The sequence below is a fragment of the Lacerta agilis genome, chromosome Z, assembly GCF_009819535.1.
Source record: "Lacerta agilis isolate rLacAgi1 chromosome Z, rLacAgi1.pri, whole genome shotgun sequence".
In the NCBI taxonomy this organism is placed as follows: Eukaryota; Metazoa; Chordata; class Lepidosauria; order Squamata; family Lacertidae; genus Lacerta; species Lacerta agilis.
In genome coordinates this window covers 40,601,614-40,613,586 of record NC_046331.1, presented here as the reverse complement: position 1 = coordinate 40,613,586, position 11,973 = coordinate 40,601,614, and positions in this window count along the sequence as shown.

The following is an 11,973-nucleotide window of genomic DNA, read 5'->3' as shown; positions in this document are numbered from 1 at the left end:
GCTTTTGCTTTTCATTCTAAGAGCTTTTCATCAGCTCCCCCCTGCCACTACCCCCTGAACAAGGTCAACAAGGATCCTACTCTGCAATGAATAATGGTATAATCAGCTGAGGAGTGTTGATATACATTCCTTTTGTTTTATCAACCAGCAAACTGTATTTATGCTGCTTATCTACGGTAAATGATACTAAACCACTGGAAGCGATAGCACTGATACAAGCGAGAGATTTGATAGCAAATAAGCTTGTGAAAAGAAATGGAAGCTGGTTAAAATTCAGTCTGCGCTGACATCAAAAGTTTTTTTTTTAAGGCTATTGGAGCACAATTGAATGGATTATTTGGTGAGATAAATGATACTGCTGATGATGAATGGTCATTAACAATATCTATATACGAATGGCGGCTAGCTCAAAGCCATCTTTTATTACTTTGTGGGGTTGTTGTTGTTTTTTTAGAGCTCTCTGTACTCTCTTTCATTTATTTATTTAAAAAAATCTCTTAAATGTGAATTCTTAACTGGGGTGAAACTTCCTGAATCAGTAAATTAAAATTTTAACCGTTTTTTGAACTTCCCTGGGGTGACTAAAACAACAGATGTAAAGCTCATACTCTTTATTACAATTAATTACATTTTATTAAGGCCTGAATGTGTTGGGGGAGGGGGGTATTTCATTGAACAAAGAAAAAAAAACACAACAGTAGTTATTAACACTGAGCAAACCAGTAATTCTTTCGCTCTTCAAAGAAGAGACATCTGAACAAGCAGAATCCTGGCTGTCAGTGAGCTACTGGGCCCAATGCAAGGTAGCATCTAAAGCCATAAATGACTTGAGAACTTGAGACTGACTTCCTGAATATCAACTATCACTGGCTCTGTGGTCAGCAGGTGAGGTTTGTTGGTGTTGGCACCATAGAGGTTTGCCCAGTTGGTGTTGCCCTGTGGCAGAACCTTTACAGTTGCAGTTCCCTGTTTCCTTGCCCTTCCTTGGTAAGGTGCATCTCTCTCCCTTACTGTTGATTCTCAGGAGGAATTTTAAAACATTCCTGTTCACCCAGGCATTTTTATGGCTGAAAGATACTGTTCTAAGAAACTCTAGGGTCACTGTTTTCAAAGTGTTTTAAACTGTTTTCAGAATGTTAAAAAAAAGGAAAAGAAACCCTTTACTGATGTGTGTGCTGAGCTCCTGTGGGAAGGACTGAATATAAAATCAATGAGTACATAAATTAAAATAAAGTTAACCACAGCACTGCTGCCAGTCAGTGTAAACAGTATAGAGCTAGATAGACCAAGGGTCTCAACCCAATATAAGGCACCTTCCAATGTTCCTATGTTGTGTCACCTCCAGAGGGCATGTGTATTTGACCTTGGAAGGATCACATTCGCTCTCCCTCTGTAGTTTCTCCAGCTGCAATATATGAAACGATGCTCTGGAATTAGTAATGACAGCCTTGCTCCTAACATAGGTCTAACATGCACAAATCATTTAAGCAGCACTCCTGAATTTTACCCCCAGCCCAGCTTTAATTAAATTAATGTTTTGAGAAAAGCATCCCCCACACAATACACTTTTACACATAAAACTTTGCAACTGTTACAGAGGTTGGAAGCCTAGCTTATCCCTGGACAGTTGGCTACCCTACCTACCACTGAGCCATGGTGTTCCTGATTGCAGCCACCAGACAGCATCTCTCAATATTGCAGTTATTATGGACTAGATCTGAAACCAAACTAAAAGCTTTCCTCCTCCTTTTTTAAATTGGAATAAACGTAAGTGAGGGAAACTCGGTCCAAGCTTCTAATTGTGTGAGATACTCCATGCAAGCTTTCCCTGAAGGGCACTGGGAAGAAAGTCATTCTGGAGTGCAGTTAGTCACACTGAAGTTCCCAGAATGGATTGCTGATTACATCTTGTGTCCAATTTATTATTGCATGCCAAGTGGATAGTCTCTAGAGCTAGTCATGTGTGGATCTATTGCTCCAGGGTTGGTGTGGTTCTCCTTTAGAAGGAGTGTTTCAGTTGCCAGAACAGTTCCTTTAAACCATTTCAGCAACTGTGAATGCTCCCCATTGAGGGTTGAAATTAAAGTACTTACTTTGCATTTTCAGTAGCATCACAAATGTATCGCTTTCACATACTTTTTGTTTCAGAAAGGGTTTGCCACTGTGCGATGCATTGTTTGTCCCCAGTGTTGCCAATTCCTAGTCAAATATGATTGGCTATGTAGTTTCACAGGGCCATCCTAGTCACTAAATGATCCCTGATTTTCTAGGATCGTCCAAGTAACTAATACCAGACTCCAAGTTAACTATGTTTGCCCTTCGTGATGTCAGCACAGAGGCAAATCTGACTAGTTACATAGCATCATAATGCCACCATGCTTATTAGGTAGAATCAAGTATTCTCTTTGGAATTGTGGTCTTGTTTCCAAAGTGGAAGCGGTGCAGTTGGAATCCTTCGTTGTAACTTATTTTAACCTCCAAATTTCATACTGTGTTCTACAGATGTGTAGTAAGCCACAGTTCTTAATCACGCTAGTGTTTTGATGATTGTTTTGGTGGTTTATTTTCTCCTCCAAAAGGTCTAAGAGTTCAGGAGTTGTTTGAGCAGAAAAATCAGAGAAAGGTAATCTGATTTCTGATGAAAAGGTTACTTGCATTGACAGAAAGGGCAGGTGTCAAAGGATGGAGTATGGCAGTGTTTTTCAACCTTTTTTGGGCAAAGGCACACTTGTTTCATGAAAAAAATCACGAGGCACACCACCATTAGAAAATGTTAAAAAATTAACTCTGTGCCTATATTGACTATATATAAAGTAATTTTTCAATTTTTCCCACGGCACACCAGGCAACATCTTGCGGCACACTAGTGTGCCGCGGAACAGTGGTTGAAAAACACTGGAGTATGGAATGATGTTGTTGGTGGGCTGCAAGTCAGATAGATGGTTTGTGCATGAAGAACACAAGAGTAAGACGGGACAAACATTTCCTTGTCTGTCCGGGGAACTGTACAAGAAAATGCAAAGCAGGGGAAATATTATTTCTCTTATTCTGTGAATGAATCAATACAGCTCCTACACCAGGGATTGGGGAGAAGGTAGGTAATTGATTTTAGTTTGGAAGGCCATGAAGGAAATTTGGCATCAAGTGAAAGTTTTATGCAGGTGATCTTCAAGTGGATTTATGCTTCTGCTAAAGGGGGGAAATATGGAAGGTCTTTAAAGCCATCTTGATAAATACAGACACTTTTTGTGATAGAACCAAGACATGAGGTATTTTTAGATCAGTAGTCACAGAAATATATATTATCTACATGGGTGTAGACAGCAAAATGGAAGCAGTGAAGTAATAAGAAATTGATATGGGGTGGGGGAAATACAGAATGTGGTAATCACACTAAAACATAAGCATATTTGAAACAGCAAAAGCACCAACACTACGTTGTGAATGGTCACTTACATGCATTTAAGTTTTAATGTACTTAGCAACTGTATTTTATACATTTCATTTCTATGTAATGTGATCACAATGTTACATACTTACACCATTGTCATCTTAGTATAACACATCGTTGTTGTTTAGTCATTTAGTCATGTCCGACTCTTTGTGACCCCATGGACCAGAGCATGCCAGCCACTCCTGTCTTCCACTGCCTCCTGCAGTTTGGTCAGATTCATGATGGTAGCTTCAAGAACACTGTCCAACCATCTTGTCCTCTGTCATCCCCATCTCCTTGTGCCCTCAATCTTTCCCAACATCAGGGTCTTTTCCAGGGAGTCTTCTCTTCTCATGAGGTGGCCAAAGTATTGGAGCCTCAGCTTCAGGATCTGTCCTTCCAGTGAGCACTCAAGCCTGATTTCCTTAAGAATGGATAGGTCTGATCTTTTTGCAGTCCATGGGACTCTCAAGAGTCTCCTCCAGCACCATAATTCAAAAGCATCAATTCTTCGGCAATCAGCCTTCTTTATGGTCCAGCTCTCACTTCCATACATCACTACTGGGAAAACCATAGCTTTAACTATACGGACCTTTGTCGGCAAAGTGATGTATCTGCTTTTGAAGATGCTGCCTAGGTTTGCCATTGCTTTTCTCCCAAGAAGCAGGCGTCTTCTAATTTCGTGACTGCTGTCACCATCTGCAGTGATCATGGCGCCCAAGAAAGTGAAATCTCTCACTGCCTCCATTTCTTCCCCTTCTATTTGCCAGGAGGTGATGGGACCAGTGGCCATGATCTTAGTTTTTTTGATGTTGAGCTTCAGACCATATTTTGCACTTTCCCACCCTCATTAAAAGGTTCTTTAATTCCTCCTCACTTTCTGCCATCCAAGTTGTGTCATCTGCTAAAGTTGACTCCATTCCATGAAAGCTTATCTCATGCTGTGTTGTGTGCTATGACGTTGTATACCTCTTTGGGGCCAAAAGCTCCTGAAAATGATAAACATAATATTAATGCAAAAGCAAGATACACTAAAAATACAAACAAACAAACCAATAATAGCAAAATTACAAAATACCCATCAATCACACTGGATGTTCATAAACTGCATTCATGCTCTCAGCATAGTTGCAAATTTCCACCTCTCACTTGGAACCCAGATTAACTACCACACCTCCTCCCCACAAGCAAGCTTATCCACAACCAATATGTCATGGAGAGTGTCCTTGATCTCATGACTCCCTAAATAAGTGACCTAAAGGGGAGGTGAATAACAATGGTTGGATATGAACCCAGCCTGCACCACCTTTGGTGTATGTAGCTTTTTCCATGTTGGCCTTTAGTCCACAACATGCTTGGTTGATTTTGCAGAAGCCCACTGCAAAAACCACCCCACTGGAAAATGACATAACCAGTCCCTCACCAATAAAATTAATTTGTTTATGTTTGTTAATACTTGGATAGAGAAACATACCAATTGATACATGACGGAAAAAGTCACCAGAGAACTTTTAAACAACAACCAACAATTACAGCAACAGCAATGACAGAAACATTTATAAATAAAAGCAGTGAGTTTCTTTTTTTTCTAGTCAATCCATTCTTACTTTGTATTTTTTATGTTGTTAACTGCCCTGTGATCTTCAGGTGAAAGGCAGCATTCACATGTATATAATATTTGCAATATGAGTGATTTTATTTTTTTTAAAAAAAACAAAGCATCATTCTCACAAAACAATCCTTAACATTCTTAAAAACATGTCCAGGTAGCAGAGGTCATTCTTTCTGCAGAATAAAAAGAATGCCAGCTGTCCCTTTGCAAAATGGAGTGTAAATTGAAATAATGTTTAGCTTGTGGTGACACCCCCACAGGCTTATAGCCTGACTGGACAAATGAGACACCCTTTCTGTTGACTGACTAAAAGATCAGCACTGGTGTCATTTTAAAATGTACCCATTATGCCCATTTCTCTTTACAAATATGTCAAAAGTGCTGGTGGGAGGGGAAATTGTCACTCCAGACTCCACAGATCAAGATTGATGTGCTGGAGAGCTGGATGAGTTTCTGCTAGAGTACTATCCACACACAGCCTCTGGGAAGAAAGGGACAACATAAAGGATATGGGGGGAAAGAAAGAGCTTGTCTTATAAATATTTTCTATCTGTTATTAATTCTGCTTCAGGAAACTCAGAACTTCATACATTGCTCCTCACAAAGAGCTAGGGTATGTTGAGAGATGATAACCGGTCAATGTTACCCATGGTTACCCATAGTAGTGGCTGGTGCCTACTGAAACTGGTAGGGTGATAGACAAGGCAGGGGTGCAAATTGAATAAAATATTGTGGGGAGCCCAGGTAAGCCCTGCCCTGCATAATCGATCAGATGGCACAGTGCATGGACACTATTTGAATGGAAATGCTTGTTAACTTGGGGGAGGCAGGCTCCCTCAAATATTTTATGGGGGGGGGGGCGAAGACTGCTCAGCCTCTAGGAGTTGGCTCTTATGAAACAGGGACACCAACAGCAGATGGAGATGGAGCTAATGACTGGCAAGCTACCACATGGCATGGTGTTGTTAATTAAATTAGTGAACCACCCTTCATCTGTAGATCTCAGGGTACTTCACAACAAAAATAAAATGAAAAAAATGCAAAATACATGAAAACATAAACAAACCAATAATTCTAGAATTATAAAAGAGGGAAGAGAAAAGCACACTATTCACCCACTTTTTCAGACTATGGATTTTATTTGCCTCTACCATGCCCCCCCCAATTTATACCCCATTATTTTGTAAACCAAACAGCCCAAAATGATATTTCTTCTTAGGGAAGTTGCTTCACACCCTTGATCATTTTGATTGCCGTTCTCTGCAACTTTTCAAGCTTTACAATATTTTTATTGAGGTCTGGTGAAATACCCACACATCCAGTTTCATGTGCCCAATGGCACTCTGTTTTTGTGCCCTCCCTCCCTCGTCTCTCTATAATACCCGAGAGCACAATCAATACCAGTCTAACATTCCTGCACTGGTCTGATATTTGCAACCTGACTTCATTCCTTTGGTGGCAAGGAGCAATAATTCCAGAGTTCCTATGCAAAGCTATTTGTACTGCATAGATCAGAGGTAGGGAACCTCAAGGGTCAAATATGACCCTCCACAACTCTCTATCTGGCCCTGGATGCTGTTCACACCACACCCCTCAGCAATCCAGCTCCTGAACTCTGACTGAATGCTTTTGCATGGCTGGAATGCAGCCTTGGTATGTGATAATGCCCCTTGCTTGCCTGAATGGAGGATGAAGAGAGGTCTGTGTGCATATAGAAACTCCTGGATTTTATGTGATTCAAATGTAGACTGAGATAGAAAACTAAGGGTCACATTCATCACTCCACTCTTTTTTTTGCCTGTGGGACCACCCACTAGTGGAATGCAAAAAGTTGTCTATGAGGGAATGTCATTTTGGGGCAAAAAGTAAAAATAAAAATAGTTCCTACTATCCCTTGCACAGAGGCATCCATGCTTTATAACAGATTCACCTCCAAAGAGCAGTAAAGAAAATGATCAGGCAAGTGATCCACGAGAACATTTCTGATTTTCAGGTGTACATTCTTGGATGCAGATTCTGCCCACACAGTTGATTTAAGGGTCTGAAGGAACAGCATAACCAGCACAAGGAACAGCACAACCAGCCTTGAAGAAAAATCAACAAACTTCAACTGATCCAAATGCAGTGCTCAGATTATGGGCTGCAGTTGCCTTCCCTTGTTCTAGAACAGATGAAAATTGCTGCCAGTTCATTTCTGCACCCAATTCAAGTTGCTCATGTTACTGTTATAACCCTTGATGACTTAGGACCCAAATATCTGAAATACATCCTCTTTATTGACAGACTCCCTTGGGATTTAAGATCAGCAGGTAGTTTTACTGCCCTCATAAGTTTTTTTTTTTTGGAGTGGGACTGCCTGGGAGAGGCTAGCCCCAATGGAAGTGCATTTGGCTTCTTCAGTATGAAAGTTTCAGTGACACCTGAGATGTGTGTTTTCATAGTCCACCCTATTTCTGTGATTGCAATATGTTTGTAATGTTGAGAGAGAAAGAAAGAAAGAAAGATTGCACACCTGATCTGTTGAAAATATAAGCATTGAAATCCAACCATGGAGGCCCCTGTAAATTCTCTCATACTCTCATACTCTGGAAAAGCTTTCAACGAGCCCATAAGTGACTGTTCCCCCTTTTGCTTTTTAAGTTAGCTGCAAGGAACAAGAGAAGGCTTCCATTCTTTGCATGTGCACAGTTGTTTATCCAAAGCACAACACGTTTGTGGTTTCAATGAGACATTTGTAGCCTTGGGAGCTGTTACTCTGGGGGTGGGGGGGTGGAGTCCTTGCTATTCACTCAGATTGGTGCTCAAGCAAACCCGCTTAATGAAAATTGCCTTGTTGAACAATTCATTTAAAAAAATGTTCTTAAGATTTAATTTTGAGCTAGATGGACTGATGCCATAAGGCAGCATCCTTTGTTCCCATGTAACAGCTCCTGATCAGCATGGCAAAAGCAGATGTCTCTGAGAAGTTATAAGCAAAGCATGGAGGAACAACAAAATAAATAACACCACCAACTCACATTAAGGGTAGAATGAAGCTGCACAAGGGAACAGCACTGCATCAGTCTTAAATCAAACATATAAGTTGTTATAGTATGAGCTATAAATGTAATTAAAAATAGAAAATGTAAACAGCAGATATATAATACATTCTGCATTCCTTTCTTTTCTTTTCTTTTCTTGTAGGACTGACCTAAGGAAATGCTTCTTGCAATACATCAAACAACAGTCATGATAGACACCACCCCCAACACACAGGCAGGAAAAGTGCTTGGGGGGGGGGGCGGGAGGCAACAGCAGGCCTGGTTTTTGTCTTGCAGTGACATTTTCCCTTCTTCTAAGGGTCCCCCCCCCAATCCTTGCCTTTCTTTCTGAAATGTGAACGAAGTTTCTCAATGGTAGGACAAAGTCAATGTCAAGGCTGGGATTTGGCTCCAGGTGCTCATTTGCAAATAGACAATCCATCATATGAGCCAGAAAGGGGAATAGCTCCAGGTTTCTGTGTCATACAACTGAGATGTGAAATGCCACTTGGTGACACAACATTACTGTTAGACCACAACATAAAGAGAGAAGCAGCAGTGAGGAAAACAACAACCAGGCGATTTGTTTCAAAGTTTTCTTCTGGTGCTTGGGGGATGGGATACAAATATTCAAACATTTTCTCTTTGTCAAAAGAGATCAGAGGCAAGAGATGTTGCCAGCCAAGGAGAAATAAAATTTCTTTTGAGTAACTTGAGATTCATATGTACATGAGTGGGAGTGAAGGTGTGGGAAATGATGGATAAAACAGTAAGTGGAGGAAAGAGGAAGTGAACCATCTGAATGGTGATGTGGCAGTCAGCCAAAACACCAGATGGGAATGATATGGGTCCGCTCTTGTATCTGATCAGGAATATGCAGCTAGTGGAGAATGCAGTGGCCAGACGGCTCAGAGGAGAAGGCTGCTGGTGTTCTGAATCCCCTGGAGGCATTATAGGATGGTTTCATCCCAAAGCAGAATGATAAGAGCTCTAAGAATTGGTTTTGGAAGGCCCTAGTGGGATGGGGAAAGTGTCAAAGGAGGTGTTATCCAGGGACGGGGTAATGACCATGAAGGGTGATAAAATGGATTAGTAGCAGAGGGGTGCTTTGGTGACATCAGATTCCCCACTGCCAAAGAGCTGCTTCCGGCACCTCCCACTATTTTTGATGTACCTCCTTTAGAGATGGAGGCTGTTGATAGCAAACTGGATTCTGAGCCAGCATGGACTCCACCTCTTCACAAGCTGCTCATCCCACCCAGAGGAATTCCCATTTGCTTTCCCAGTCTCAGGACTCTGGCTATTTGCCAGGCTAAGTTCTGTGCCTGCCCTGTTCATTGAAAGGAAAGTTCGGGGGACTTGCTGCTTATTGAAAGGAAAGTTCGGGGGTCCATGCATTAGCTTGTGCTTAATTGTGTATCCAATTCCCCTTGAACACCCGCTGCATCACGTAACCATCTTTTTCTTATGTACCACTCACATTTAAGCATTTAAATCTTTGGCAGACACAGAGCTGGGAGTTCAAGTTTTTCTTCTGGCAGTGAGGACCAGGACAACTGGCAACATGTTGCTCAGCTGGTCTCCAGGCAAGGTCCAAGGCTCTTGTGTTAATTGACATAGCCCTAACCAGTCCCAATGGGCATTTGCTGGGCAGAGTGAGGCAGCTGGCTCAGATGCTGGAAGGACAAGGTCAAATCTTGAGCACGCCATGCAGTTTGACCTGCACCACATAACATCACCTGCTATCCTCAGATGTGGTGAAGAAGACTGTCCTGTCTCCAGTTTTCAAGTAAGATAAAACTGCCAGTCTAATCAGCTTCAGTATTTGTAATGGTGGTTGGAGACGGCACCTTTGTATCTCTTGCCTCTGGCAGTTAAATACTGTGTGAGAAATATCTTGGAAGGGTCAGTACAGGAACTAGTATAACTAAGCCCTTGTGTGCTCACAGAATTGTTCTCAAAACTTTCCTTTTGTATTCCTTCTCTCAATCTCTCTCTCTCTCTCTCTCTCTCTCTCTCTCTCTCTCTCTCTCTCACACACACACACACCAGGATCAAACTGGGAAGAGGATGGATTTTAAATCTGAGTTAAAAAGAACTGCTTGTATGGTTTTCTGAAATCAAAAGTACAGAACCTATGCATCGGCGTTCCCTAATCTTCTGTATTTACATTGCCAGAACCAATAGTTTAATTCTAACAATTCGAACAAAATTGTAAAATCTTTCATTTGCAATTCCCAGCAGTGTAAGGGCTTGACAAAGTCCCATCAAAGAGCAATAATTTGCAGTAGAGAAAATATAATGTCAAAGGCTTGGCAATAACTTCCCTTTTGGCTCCTATGATGAGCTAAGAGATTGTAGACAAATCCCTTGAGTCAAAACACCACACACACACACACACACACACACACACACACACTACAACAACTTATTGCTTGGAAAACTAGCTATAAGGATGACCTCAACTGCTATGGTGTTGGAGCCTGGTGCAATTTGTTATCGGATAATTTAATTTGCAAGTGGTTAATACTCACAGGCTAGAACCTGGCAAATTAAATCACATTTCAAGATGCTCCAATTCGATTAGCCTTTCTGTTTATTAATAGAAGCTGTTATCCAGAATGTCAAGCAGTGTGACATGGCTGTGGCCTCTTTCCACCTGATGTGTGAGAGAGATGGCTGCCCAGAAACAACAGCTTTCCTTCTGTGAAAAAAGAAGCATGTCCTTCTAAGACAAGGGTATTTGTTGCAGTGACAGCAAAAAGGAAATGCATCTCCCTCCCTCCCTCCCTCTCTCCATTATTTTCTCATATCCCTGCCTGTTTAGATTAATAGAATCATAGAACTTAGAGTTGGAAGGGACCCTGAGGATCATCTATGCCAACCTCCTACAATGCAGGAATACGCGGCTGTCCTATACGGGGATCAATCCCACAACCTTGGCTTTATAAGCACCATGCTCTAACCAACCAAGAGATGTTCTGGATGCATCCTGCAATGCATAAGTGGTGTAGTATGTTGGGCTAAGACCTGGAGACCAGGATTCAAATAGCTACTCAGCCACAAAGCTGGCTGAAGGCCAGTCAGTGCCCCTTAGCCTAAACTACTTCACAGGATTGTTGTGAGGATAACATGGAGAGGCAGTAGAACTATGAATGCCAAATTGAGCTCCTTGAAGGAAAGCTGGGGTATAAATGTAACTACTACTACTATTACTTTTACAAGCAGGCTCATAGGCAGCACTGCTCGGGCATTCTAAGAAACCAAAGAGATCGGTGTACTTTAGAAACCAGTGGTTAAAATAAGTGCAGTTTTGAAAGGTTCAGTCTGCCATCTTGATACAAACTGCCATCCAATTGTAAGGTAAAGGTAAAGGGACCCCTGACAGTTAAGTCCAGTCGCAAATGACACTGGGGTTGTGGCGCTCATCTCGCTTTACAGGCTGATGAAGGCAGCATTTGTCCGCTTCCGCAGACAGTTTTTCCGGGTTATGTGGCCAGCATGACTAAGCCGCTTCTGGCGAAGCCAAAGCAGCACACGGAAATGCCGTTTACCTTCCCGCTGGAGCAGTACCTATTTATCTACTTGCACTGCATGCTTTTGAACTGCTAGGTTGGCAGGAGCTGGGACCGAACAACGAGAGCTCACCCCATTGCGGGGATTCGAACTGCCAACCTTCCGATCGGCAAGTCCAAGCGGTAGCTTAAACTACAGTGCCACCTGCATCCCACTATAAATAAAAACCTGTTCCTTGATCTTTGGAATTTTCATGCAAAATCTTGTTATGGTACCTTAAGAGGTGCCCAAATCCATAACAAATGACCAAACGAACTCCAAAATATATACGAGACTAGTGGGAACTGCCCAGAGCTACCAGGCAATTCAAAGAATAATAAGAAATGTGAGGT